The following is a 13,418-nucleotide window of genomic DNA, read 5'->3' on the forward strand; positions in this document are numbered from 1 at the left end:
GCCCCTCGCCAGGTTACGAAACCTAAAAAAGAAGGTGGCCTGCACAGCAAGGCGGGGGTTAGTGTCTCCAACGGGACCGCCTGCACTGGTAAATTCAGACTCTGTTAAATTAGGGGCCGTGACTGATGCGGTACGCATGCGCAGATTATATACAATCTGTAAAGGTATACTTGCTCAGCGCATGCGCAGATATTGTAATACTGTTTGCTCTTAACGCGCATGCGGAGATGCCCCTTGCGCTAGAGAGTCTGATAGTGTCTGACAATGCTGAGCATGCGTAGATGATTCCGCGTGACTTCCGGCCATTTGTAAGACACTGTGTATAAGGTGTTCCGAACATGCGCATTGCAATGCACACGTGTCTGCCGAAGGACTGCATGACCTTAGCCCAGACCTTCACCCAACACCTGAAGGTTGTAAACAAAGGATTGCAGGTGAGCCGTGCGCTGGGGGGGAGGGGGCGCACCCGGGCAGGCCTGAGGGTCACCGGGAGGCGCCTGTGCCAGGCAGACTCCTGGCTTCGGGGTGGAGGCACGCCCACGGCTCTCATGCCCCTCTGGAAAGCTGTGATATGTGTCTGATGCAGAATATTGCCCGCACTTTGAGAGATCTTCATTTCGCGTGTTTTGAGTGCTCTGTCATGCATATTTTCGTCCACACTTCGGGTGTATTGTGAATATTTGTAAACTTTTGTTAATTTGAGGGGGAGCCTGTATATTTTGGGGCAGTTGTGGAAATCCCTGCATGATGTGGCAGCAGAACAAATGGAATTCTTTGTTGCCTGGTCTTTTTTTTCATCTGGATTTGTTATCCCCGTTTCTCTACAGAACTGTTTGGCATGTTCTTTGAAGATTCAGTTTTCTTTTCTCGCTTTGTTACTCGCTTTTTACCGTATCAATCTGTTTGACTTAGTATTTGTTTCTCTTTTTATCTTCTAAAAAGGTGCAATAGTTATTTTATTTTTACTTTAAGTTTGTGGTCTGTTTGCATACAGGAGTCCCTATGGAGGACAGCCCTACATGTAGACCAGTGCAGCAAACTTCACACTTTGAATTGATTTTAATTTAGTTTTCCAGTAACATTCAGGAGACAGTTATTTTTAGGCCCGTCCTAGCACTTATCATTACCAGCACTCGCATTGTTAGTTAACATTTAAGGGGTGACTTGTTATGCAATACGTAATACTAGTTTGCAGCTCTTCAATTACTTAACTAGGATCTAGATATTTTGGTTACACATTCGGACTGTGAATTTGTAGTTTCTGAAAGCAAACCTGCCCTATGTTATGTTATCCGCCATTTATAGCGCGCACGGTTACTCGGAAGTGTCCCGGCACGAAAGCCAGTTTGCAGGAGACACGTGGCGAGGGACGAGGCTGATTGCTTAGTTGAAAAGTAAGGTTTTTGACTGCTTTCTAACAGCCTAAGAACTTGGATGTTCCGAAGCTCGTAAGGCAGGGTATTACTGGCCTTACTTAGCCTCCTTGACAGAGAGGGAGCTACCTCCCCGTTCTATCAAGGCGACAGCGAGGGATAACAGCAAGGCATTGCCCAGTGGAGCGAAGATGTCTGTGAGGCACATAGATATCAAAGCATCGCCTTAGATACATGGGACTCGATTTATATAGGGCACCATGAGCAATAGTGAGAGCCTTAAACAGAACGTGCTGACCACCGGAAGCCAATTCAGATCCCTGAGAAGTTGCTTGGTGCTAGTCCTCCCGGAGATGCCCAGTAGTGCTCTGCCGGCCGCATTCTGGACGGTCTGAAGCTTTTTTAACTGATCGTCAGGAATGCCAATGTATAATGCATTGGCCTAGTCTAAACGTAAGAGAATACAAGCCTAGGTCACCACTTCCTTTGCAGCTTTAGGCAGCAATGGCAGAAATTTCTTGAGTTGTTTCAGTGTGCCGAAGCATACTCTGGACAGTTTTTTAATCTGTGGTAGGAAGCCGAGGTCCTCACTGAACCATATCATATATAAGTTTTTTACAGGGCTCCCCATTGACTTGATCATGGGGTAACCCTTGGGCCAAAGGTCAGCCCTAAAATGCGTCGGGAAAGACCCATAGAGGACTTATCCTCGTTACATTTGAGTTAGGGCTGCGCTAGCCATTTAAAGACTTCAGCAAGACTGTTTTTAGCTAAATCAGGGGATAAATCATATTTCTTCCACGTAAAGAGAAGCTGGGTATCATCAGCATACACTATCATCTTAGGACCAGCTCCTCTGCCAGATAGATTAGCTGCATCACATAAACATTAAAAAGAAGGGGGCTCAAGGTAGAGCCCTGGGGGACGCCCGTTGTCACGCTTCTCGGTGTAAAAGAGAAGGGAGGCAGCCACACTTGCTGTGTTCTGTTCTCCAAGAAGGATTTGATCCAATCCCACACCAAGCCAGAGATTCTGATATTGGACAAACGGTCCAGGAGTTGGCGACGCAGTACCATGTCAAACGCGGCAGAGAGGTCCAATAAAATCAGGGTAGCTCTGCTGCCGGAATCTAGGCACTCTCTAATAGCCGTCTCTGTACTATATGAAGCCCTGAAGCCTCGACTGGGCTAGGTGTAGGGCACCAGAAGTCTCAACAAACTCCGATAGCTGTTTATGGGCTGCTTTCTCACACACCTTCGCCACAGCCGAGAGAAGTGAGATCGGTTGATAGCTAGCCAGAGTGGCAGGGTTTAATGAAGGTTTTTTTTAGAAGGGGGGTTTGGCCTAGTTCCACTCAGATGGAACCGTGGCGATTTGAAGCGAGAGATTGATGATTTTGTTCACTTCAGGGTTAACTACCTCCGCCACTGCTGCCAACTGCCTGGCTAGGCATGGATGAGCTGTGGAACCTGATTTAAAAGATTTAAGAATGGCCAAAGGATCAGACAACGGAATAGGAATAAATGCTGTCAGGACGGTGCGGGCTAGGTCTAAAAGTAGTAATGTTTTTATCGTTCTGTACAGAATAGTTTTTGCATCATCACTGGTATATTTTTCACACTGCAAAATTTTAGTATGTGCTGTTTGTAAAACAAATGTAATTACTTGTGCACAGTTACCCATATTGGTTATGCTACCAATCGGCATTATTTTTTACCAACTTCTTGCTCAATTGTGGTAATATTCTTTCATTGTCTATAAATAACAGTATCTTTTTTAGGTGTCTCCACATTAAAGTCTGCATTTCGGGTCATCCTTATGGTTAAAGGCACGCATATATATTGTTCCTGATATACCATCTTTCACCTTGCTAGATCTCCGTAATAAGATAGTGGTTTGGTGGAAGATCAGAAACCAGTTTCTGTGAGTGCAATAGCATGTAGGACGCATGATTTTAAGTTTTGGACTTTGCATTGGAAGAGACTCCAGACCTACAGTTCCAGAGGGCAGATTTAATGTGGCATGTAGGAGATGGGTAACTGGGTCATTCCTCTGAGGTTGCTTAGGCAGATTGATCTTTGATTGTGTTTGGTTCTCCATCTCTGGAGATAGCCATAATAAGCTGCAATGTAAGTATTAGGTACTGTGGGGTGCATTTGAAATAACTAAATGAATGCTTGCTTTGAAGCTTTTGGCTTAGTGTGTAGGTTGGGCCTTTCAGAAATAGGTCTGTCAAGTTGTTAGGGGGTGGGCGGGTGAGGGGAGGGAGTTAGGAGAGCAATCTCTGGTAGGAAGGAATTTTTGGTAATTCAGTTTGATGCCAAGCAGTATATTTTGGGGTGCTGATAGGAGATTTGGGATCAGGTTAATAATAAGTGGCTGAAATAAAGTGCAGTGCAAAGTATAAGACCTCTTCTATAATCATGTCTGTAGTTGGTAAAGTGCTTCTGTGGAAAGTTATTTTGTGTGCAGTCTGGTGTAACTGAACCAGACAAAGCTTGAATGATACAGGGAGGAGACTGTGTTGATTGGCGGAGATGGCTGTCAGGTAGGACAATGGGTTTGGTCTTTGGTGGTATTTTCTGGCCTGTGTCAGTGTAGAAGTAGTTTAATTCCAATATTGTCCAGGTTACCTTGATGCATGCTGGGATTATGCTTTCTGATTTTATTCCAGAAGGGAACATGGGTGTTGGGGAGATAGGGGAGTGGAAGATGTGCCATAGTCCATACAGGTCGCAGGCATGGTGTTGGTGTTAAGACCATTAGGCATGGTGGAAGATGTTTGGTTCTTCTTGTATTGATCAATGTGGTGAAACTATAGAGCTTGAGATCCAAGGATTGGATCATGCCTATTTCATTTTCAGAGAGGGTAATAGTTTTCTCAACATTTCTGGTTGTAGTAATAGCCTGACAGTATCACCCCTGCACACACACAAGGGGATTGTTGTGGTCTTTAAGACTAGGGACCCAATTTTAAGTAGGCCGAAAGTAGTGAGATATTTAATGTTTGTGGTGCTACAAACTATAATTCATAGCATGCAATCACAAATAGAAATTGATAAACTAATTTCATGGCGTCGATAACCGGGTAGGTTGCTTGCGGACTACATGGACCTGATGTAAAGTGTTTGGACCGACAAATGATAGTAGTTTGTGGAGGACATCGATTATAGCTAAAATAAGTCCGGCATGGACTCATGCCTAACTCCAGACCGGTTGAAACAGTAATTCCCCTGATGCTTGAACCTGGTTTTTGTCATACAATTCTGGTTGACCCATTTATATGGTCGTGAGAATTTTTAACGGGTCTTGTGTTGTGGAATCCTGTGGAAGGCTGCTTGTGCCACCGCACTTAGACTTGATGCAAAAGCCACGTCAAAAAAGAAAAATAAGGGGGGGCGTGGCCAAGGCGGCGACCATGGCGGACGTGGCTTAGGCGAGCTCCGTCCCGCCGTTTCATCATCCGCCGCATATCCTCCATTCCCCTCCCCGGAATAAGCCCTGAACCACGGTCCCAGCTGTCGGACCAGACGGAGGTTCCCCGACAGCGTTTTGAAGGCTGAGGCTGTCTGCGGGGCGAAGGCGGAGGCCCCGTGGTGGCGCGGCCTGCTGTCGAGCATAGAGCCCGGACATTGAGTTTGGTGCAGCCGGGCGGAAGCGCGGCGCAGCCGGCGGGGCAGAGGAGCGGGGGCCGGACCGCGCCCTCGGACCTTCGGCGGACGCGATGTGCCCGGCGGCTCAGCGAGGGACAGCATCGGGACTGCCGGGAGAGGTGAGGAGTACGGCGGCGGCCGGGCGGGCCCCGCTCGGCGGTCAGATCGGGCCGGCGGGGCCGTGGCAGGCCAGCGGGTCATCTCCCGCCCTGTGACTCCCCCCACCTTGCTCGGGGACTACATCCACCCCCGGCATTCACTTCGAGAGGGGCAACGAACAATGGCTGGGGCTGGCAGCAAAGTTTTCACTCTCAATACACAGCGCACCCCAATATCACTCACTGATTGCATTTTTGCCCTTGACTCTTTGCACTGTACACAAACCATGTGCATGCTATCCAACTGCAAGCAAAATGTATCACCTTTACTGAGCCCTTTGCACCTGCCTGTCATTTATACTAAAAAACAGGGCAGAATTATTCAAACATACTTTTCATTGACTTGCATGTCCCAGCGGCGAGGGGGCATGGTGGTGGGGCCCCTGGAGTGAGGCCTGCAATTCTGTGTGGCTGCGGCTGTCCCGGCCTGCCTTGCCCAGAAGGGGGGTGCGAGGCCACTGGCACCAAGGAAAGGGCGTAATACCAGCGGAGTCAACTGAGGGCGGCCACTCATACCCGGATTGCGATTCCAGTGCTGTCCTGGCCCTGGTGCCCCCATCAGCAGGCGGCCATGACACGGGGTGGCAACAGTGGTCACACCTCAAAACAAGGAACGATCGACAAGTTTACGGGCCGGCTGGGGGTGCCGGAGCGGCGGGGGGCCCTTCATCATCCGTCCCCGACAATGCCGCCCTAATGCCAGCGATGACTCAATCCAGGGACATGCTTGACGCTAAAATTGGGGCGGTTGGAGCTGACGTTACGCTACTGCGCCAGGATTTGCGCAACGCAGTTGCTCGCATAACGGAAGCGGAGACGAGAATCACTGGTGTGGAGGACGATGTCTCGACCCTGAAGAAGAGGGTGGCCAACCTGGAGGGGATTCAGAAGGGCCTGGCGCTGAGGGCCGAGGACGCGGAAGGGCGTGCTCGGAGGAACAATCTACGTTTTGTGGGTTTTCCGGAGGGCTGCGAGAAGGGCGACATGGAGGCCTTCCTAACCCGCTGGTTGGAGGGATGGCTCTCTCCGGAATCCCTTTCGAGATGTTTCATTGTGGAACGGGCGCACCGAGCACTGACCCAGAAGCCACCGGTGGGGGAACGCCCGAGACCGGTGATAGCCTGGCTGCTCAACTACGACACGATCCTGCGGCAAGCGCGTCTGAAGGAGCCTTTGCTGTTCGATAGCCACAAAATTCTAATATTCCCGGACTATACAAGGCTGGTTCAGCGTCAACGCCAGTCCTTTGCGGAGGCCAAGGCGCGGCTGCGGGGATTGAATATCCAGTATGCTTTGCTCTATCCGGCCCGCCTGCGGGTGGTATTTCAGTCCAAGACCCAATTCTTCAACACCCCGGAGGAAGTCTTTGCCTGGACTGATGAGACGGTCCGGATCAGAGTACACACTCCCCCTGGTGTAGACTCGGATGTATCTACGAATGGGCCCCCTCGGACCCCGCGACGGTCACGGAGCAGGAGCAACTGGAGATCTCGGACAAAGAACAATCCTCCCTCGGAAACGGGAACGGCCGTGGCCGATGGGACAACAGGCTCTCAACCACCGACATCATAAGCTCCGAGGGTTTTGGCCAACTGTCTAACAGGAGTCGGAGTGGGGACTGCGATACTCCTCGACGTAGACGGCGTTTGCAGACAGCAGTTTGAGATGCCGGCTGAACGAGTAACTTTGTGGTTTGGGGAACGGGCGGGGGGATGACATGAAGAGGGCGGACTCGACCCCTCAGTTTAGAAGGGTTTGTTAGTGGGGGGTTGGTTGGGACTGTGTGGGTAGTTTTTCGGGGATCCATTGGGATAGTGAGCGCCGGACCTCCCGTTGGGGGCTGGCGTCGACCTACACCGCGACAGGTACTTCAATGTTGTTGAGGTATAGGGTGGGGGGAAGATGGGGTGTTTGGGGGGTTGTTGGGTCTGGGGGAACAGGGGGGGGGGTTGTGTGGGGGGGTAGCTAGGATAGGCACAGTGTCTGCGCGAAATTGGCAACAGCGATGTATGTGTGTGGGACTCCAAAAGCCTGGGTCATTGCTTTTTCTCTCCATTGACAATGGCTGGCGTCCAGGGAGTGGGCCGTCCGCAGGAGATACTACGGGTGGTGAGTTGGAATGTCCGGGGGATTCTGGACAAAATCAAAAGAGGGGCGATGTTGAGGCTGGGGAAAAGGGAGCATGCAGACGTTCTACTCCTGCAGGAGACGCACCTCCAAGGCTCTAAAACCCTCCGCTTACAGCGGTACGGCTATCAGCAAGTGTTTCATGCGGGCTTTGCACGGGGGTCCCGAGGGGTGGCAGTTCTGGTGCATCGCAGGCTCTCCTATGTGCATGAGACGCAATGGGTCGATGTCCATGGTAGATATGTGTTTATTAAGGGTACGATTGGGGATGAGCCGATGGTTTTTGGTAGTGTGTATGCCCCACCCCCGCTGCAAGAGGCGCTCATTGAAAAGCTGTTTGAGGTGTGGGCCGAGATTCCGAATGTATTGTCGATTGTGGGTGGTGATTGGAAAGATGTGATGGTTGGACCGCTATAGGCCCGTTGGGGGGCTCCCGGCAGACACCCCTACAAGACTTAGCGGCTTGGCTCAGGGAATGGGATGGATAGATGCGTGGAGATACCAGCATTTCCAAAGCCGCGAATACTCCTATGTCTCGGCTGTCCACGGGTCCTTCTCTAGGCTGGACTGCCTGTTCATTCCGTCTCCCTGGATAGCGAGAGTTGCCTCCACGTCTGTGCTTCCTCGTGGGGTCTCGGACCACTCTCCGGTGACGCTAGATCTTTCCTTGGATAAGAGGCGACAGCCCTTTCGGTGGCGCCTATCTGCGTGGCACTTGCAACAAGACCACTACCGGACACATATCCGGGAGGCCATTTCTCACTACTGGAATGAAAACGACGGGCCTGAAACAGACGCCGTGGCCCAGTGGGAGGCTCTGAAACCTGTAATCAGGGGTGTTGACATTGCCTGGTGTGCAGGTGCCCGCAGGACCCGTAAAAGGGATATAGAGGAAGCAGCGAGGCGGGTTGGGGACTTAGAGAGGGACTGTAGCACTGGCGACACGGTTGAGGCGGTTGGGCAGCTGCTACTAGCACAGCAATCATATTCGTCCCTGTTGCTGGACGAGGCGCGCCAGCTATGGCTGGCTACGCAGAGTAGAATCTATCAATGGTGGGACAAATCCAGTACCATGCTCTACAGACTCTGCCAACACACCTTCCAGACTCAGACTCTGCCGGGCATTCGCGATGAGCGGGGTAATCCCGTGACTGCTCCGGAGGACATGGCGGCCAGCTTCGCACAGTACTATGCAGCCCTGTATGCCCCCCAGGAGGTCCTCCCTGCGGAGGACGTGGATAAATTTTTGGCAGACCTTCCGCCACGTGCGCTCTCAGACGAGGGGCGCGATCAGTTGGAGCTCCCCCTCAAATTGGAGGAGCTGGGGGTGGCACTCGGGGAGCTGAACACTGGAAAGGCCCCTGGCCCTAACGGGTTCCCATGCGAATTTATGAAGACCTTTCATCTCCAGCTGGAGGTGCGATATAGACTGGCATTAGAGGCGGCCAGGGAGCGAGGTCGTCTCCCGGCGGACTGGCGACACGCTGACATTGTTGTCTTCTGCAAGCCTGGGAGACCCACAGAACACCACTCATCGTATAGGCCGATTTCCCTTTTAAATTTTGAGGCGAAGATCTTAGCGAAGGCCCTGGCCAATCGCCTCCTTCCTTATATCACTGATTTTGTCCACCCAGACCAGGCAGGGTTCATGCCCCATAGGGCTACGAGACACAATATTCGCCGCGCGCAGGTAGTGGTGGAAACGGCCCGAGCTGCTGGGATACCGGCGGCGCTCCTGTTAGCCGACATTGACCGAGCGTTTGATTCCCTCAGTTGGGTTTATCTCCAGGCGCTTTTGTCCAGCCTCAATCTTGGGCCTCGCTTTCTCTCATACCTACGGCTACTATATACGGACCTGACTGCGTCTGTGAGAGTGGCGGGAATGGTGTTGGCCCCCTTTTCTGTCGGACGGGGTACCAGGCAAGGCTGCCCTCTCTCACCCTATCTATTTGCGTTGGCCATGGAGCCGCTGGCGGCGTGGGTGCGGATGGATGTACAGCTGCGGGGACTCGAATGGGAGATGGGCCCGTCAGATCGCATTGCACTCTACGACGATGATGTCCTCTTCTTTCTTGCTGACATAAATAGGTCTGGGCCTAGGGTATTGGAGATCATGCGCGTATTCGGGGAGATATCGGGCCTACACTTAAACGTACGGAAATCCACGCTATGGGTGCTGGGAGGGGGGAAAGGCAGGGGCCCTGGGCGTCTATGTTACAGGAGGCGGCTGGCGGAATTAAATACCTGGGTGTCTTTTTGACCGACGTCTCGGGTGTGGCCTGGGCACGAAATGTGGCGCCCGTATGGGACCGAGTGCTATCCGACATGAAAATCTGGTCCAGGATGCCCCTGAATATTTACGGCCGCTCGGCGATATTCAAGATGGTGGCCCTCCCGTGCCTCCTTTATCAGCTGCAAAACTACCCGTATCCCATTGCGCCGCAGTGGTTCCGCCAAGTGAACTCGGCACTGAGTCAGTTTCTCTGGGCCGGAGGAGTGGCCAGAGTGGCTCTTCGCACCTGCTTTCTTTCCACTAATTGTGGGGGTCTGGCCACCTCGGACATTTTGTCATACTACCAAGCGTCCCAACTGCTGGTACTAAATGAATGGTGGTATGGAGACCGCAATGACCCGGCCAACGCCCTTGAGCGGTACCTGATGGACCCGGACACTTTACATACCATTCTATATTCGGCAACGATCAGGAAGAGGCTCCCCGTGGTCACCCAGGTGATCTTCCGGGTGTGGCGTGGAGCCCTGCGCAGCATGGGGTGGTGGAATAGGCTAACGAGAGGGACTCCGTTGTGGCAGAACGGGCGACTACCGGCTCTGGCGTCCCTACGGGGCTTTCGGGGCTGGGACGCCATCGGCATCTCCACGCTGGGGCACGTCATGAAAGGCACAACCCTTAAGTCGTTCCAGGCTTTGAGTGAGGAATATGCTATGCCCAAGGCCCAATTTTTCAAGTACCTGCAGCTGCGACATGCCCTATCCCCCTCCCTGATAGGTCTGGAGTCATTGCCTGAGTTTAGTCCCATAGAGGCTAAGGTGCTTATGCGTGAATTGGAAGGAAAGAAAATCTCTAACATATATCAGACCCTAGTCACGCACTGCTCCTCTTCCCTTGACAAGCTGCGCTCTGTGTGGGAGGGGGATGTTGGAGCTTTCGAGGAGGAGGACTGGAGGGAGGCCCTGGAGGCCCCGAGGGGTGCGGCGATTGCCATGAGATTACGATTCATTCAATTTAAATACTTGCACAAGGCCTACTATACTAGGGACCGACTGTGGAAGGCTGGTTTGATTGCCTCCCCTGAGTGTTTGAGGTGCGAACGGGCGGTGGGTACATTTCTCCACACAGTATGGTCGTGCGAGAAGCTGTCGAGGTTTTGGATGGGTGTCTGGGATTGCTTGTCTGAGGTGTTGGGCTGGGACCTCCCCTGATCGCCGCAGCTAGGCCTGCTACATATCATGGAACAAGTAGGGGGCAACATTTACAAACGTCACCTGTTAGTCCTGGGTCTCGTAGTGACCTAACGCGATACGGCCCGGGCCTGGAAGGACCCCAGGGCCCCCTTGTTGGAAGTGTGGAGGAGGGGTTTGGACTAATGTATGGGGCTGGAGCGTCCAGTGTTTGAGGCAAGGGGCTGCCCCCGGAAGCACTTTAAGATATAGAAGCGATGGGCGGACTGTAGAGGGCTGTGGCTGGAGCCTCCCGAGCCGCAGGACGTTGGAGTAGAACATTTACTAGTGGGCCGTGGGTGAAAAGGAGCACACACTGTTAGCGAAACGATAACCTATGCCATTGGACTATGTGGACACTGTGTGGGGGTGTGGGGGGGACCCGGGAGGGGGAGTAGGGGGATGGGAGTTGGGGGGGGGGGGGGGGGTCTATTACCAAATGCTGATCGGACAGAATGTATGAGATGACTCATTATTTGCTCACTTGTCCTTTGGTGTGTTGAGGGACAGTGTCCCGTATGTAACTCGTCCGCAAAATAACAATACAATTTGTTCTGAAAAAAAATAAGAAATTGGGTCCAAAATTGGATAAATAATTTTATACCCTAACAATGAATACACAAAAAGAAAGCAGATAAGGAATGTCTAAAAATTGATATGACCTTTTTTCAATTTATCAGTAGTCGTAGGTAAGATGTAAAAGTCATAACAGGAGAGAATGTATAAAATCATTGATACAAAAGTAATAACAAAGAAGATAGAATGTTTGAAATAGGAGAAATAATTGTATTCCCTATTCGTGGATAAATGAGAAGAAAGTAGACAAGGAGTGCATACAAACTGTAGAAATTAATGTGAGTTTTAAAGATCGAACTGGAAGTGTCGATTTGGTTGCACACAGAGTAAATGAAGTATAAGTGACGAGGCCATGTATGAATGAATAGTGAGGTTATGTTTTAATCAAAATGAATGTCACTTCTCAAATTAGGCCTATACAAAGGGGGGGGATTCGGATGGCGGGCGGACGGTAGTAAGCCCGCCCCCCTAGCGGTGCTGGGACCGGCCGCCAGTGGTGCGGCGGTCCCACACTTGCAATTAGGATGCCACTGCCACCGTGGCGGTGGCATCCTCCATTCCCGGCATTGTGGCGGGCAGTGCTCACAGCACCGCCCGCCACAAAGCTGGGAATGCACTGTGTGCATCGTCATGAACAAGATGACAGGCACCGCGCGGTGCCTGCCACCCTGTCCATGACAATGTAGGAGGGTACTGTGCTCCCCCACCCCCCAATACTCTGGGGGATCGCATCAGGCCCCAGTAAGCACAATCCGCATGCCTTTTCGTGGCGGTGTTGCCGCCACGGAAACGCCTGCTCCCCGCTGCCTTCCTAATATGGATGGCTGTGTCTAACAGACACTGCCACCATATCAGGCTCTTATTCTGCTCGGTCAGCTATGTGACCGGGGGAAGGTCTTTCCGTCCGCCGGGGTCCCTCCTGCCATACTAATATGGCGGGGGGAAATGGGTGGAGGGCGGGGTGTGTTGGAGGGCGGATTGCCACCACCATGCGGGCGGCGGCGATCCGCCCTACATCGTAATCGACTCCTAAGTGTTTAGGGGACAACCAAGTTTATTTGTATATTTTCTTTAAAAATAAAGCAATTAACTAACAGTTTAAAAAAATTCCGTTAAATAATTGATAAAAAATAAAAAGGAAACATGACAATATATATTTTATATACAATATTCTGTTGCCCGCTTAAATATGGGAATGCGTCTATGAGATATTTTGTGAAGTATTTATGAATGAATATGGTTGCCAAGGGATTCATCTCTTGAAATAGTTTGCTCTGTTCTAGGAACCAAAGTCCGAAAGCAGGATGTTCTTTTTTGATGTATACGGTGCAAGGTATAATCCCTCTCCTATAAGCATGTCTGTAGGTGGTCCTTCTTTGGAAAGTCATTTTGTGTGTAGTGTGGTGTAACTGAACAAGATAGGGAGCTTGAATGTGGGAGAAGCAACAATAAATAAAAAGCTAAATCAAATGCTATAGTAAACTGGTGTGGGAAGTTAAGGAAAGCCTCTAAGCAGAAAGATGGGCCGATATAAAACTCTGGGCCCATACTCAGGACTGTAAAAAGTGTTGGTGTCTATTGGTTTCAGTAGGAGAAAGTGACCAAAAAAGCATGAAAAGTAATAATATTCAGACCGATATCAATGTAATCAAAGATAATTGTGAGTTTTGTCTCAATCACTAGTAGCTACAGCCTCACACTAGAATTAAAAACTATCCCTGGTTCATGGAAGGTCTCTATACTGAATCTCCTCTTTAAAAGGGGTGATTGCAACAGTCCACAAAACAACAAAACTTTTAGAAAGCGAGGCAATATCTCTCCGTAAGATCTTAATGGAGGAATCGGAAGTCTGGGTGGGGACAATTTGCTGCTATCCATGCACCAATATGGATTGAGGAAAGAGGCAGAAACTCTAGATAACATAAGGGCTCTAACTATAACGGCACAAGGAACAGTGAATGGTAAAACTGGAAATCTATATGCATTCCTTTTTTAAACTATTCACTTTTGACCATGTCAACAGGTCAGTACTGTGGAAGAAGATAAGGGGGATCACACCAGCACTCCTTAGG

At 50.8% G+C, this 13,418-nt stretch overlaps 1 protein-coding gene across 1 annotated transcript in view; it reads left to right on the forward strand.

Annotated features, from left to right (window-relative positions):
* Positions 1-352: 352 nt before the first annotated feature.
* The window catches only part of LOC147665187 (glycerol kinase-like), a 41,780-nt gene continuing 28,714 nt past the window's right edge, over positions 353-13,418 (forward strand). The window contains exon 1 of the mRNA XM_086949688.1: positions 353-434. The gene's annotated coding sequence lies outside the window, so the exon portion shown is untranslated. The remainder of the gene's footprint in view (positions 435-13,418) is intronic.

This window comes from Lissotriton vulgaris, unplaced genomic scaffold (genome assembly GCF_964263255.1).
Source record: "Lissotriton vulgaris unplaced genomic scaffold, aLisVul1.2 SCAFFOLD_903, whole genome shotgun sequence".
Classification (NCBI taxonomy): domain Eukaryota; kingdom Metazoa; phylum Chordata; class Amphibia; order Caudata; family Salamandridae; genus Lissotriton; species Lissotriton vulgaris.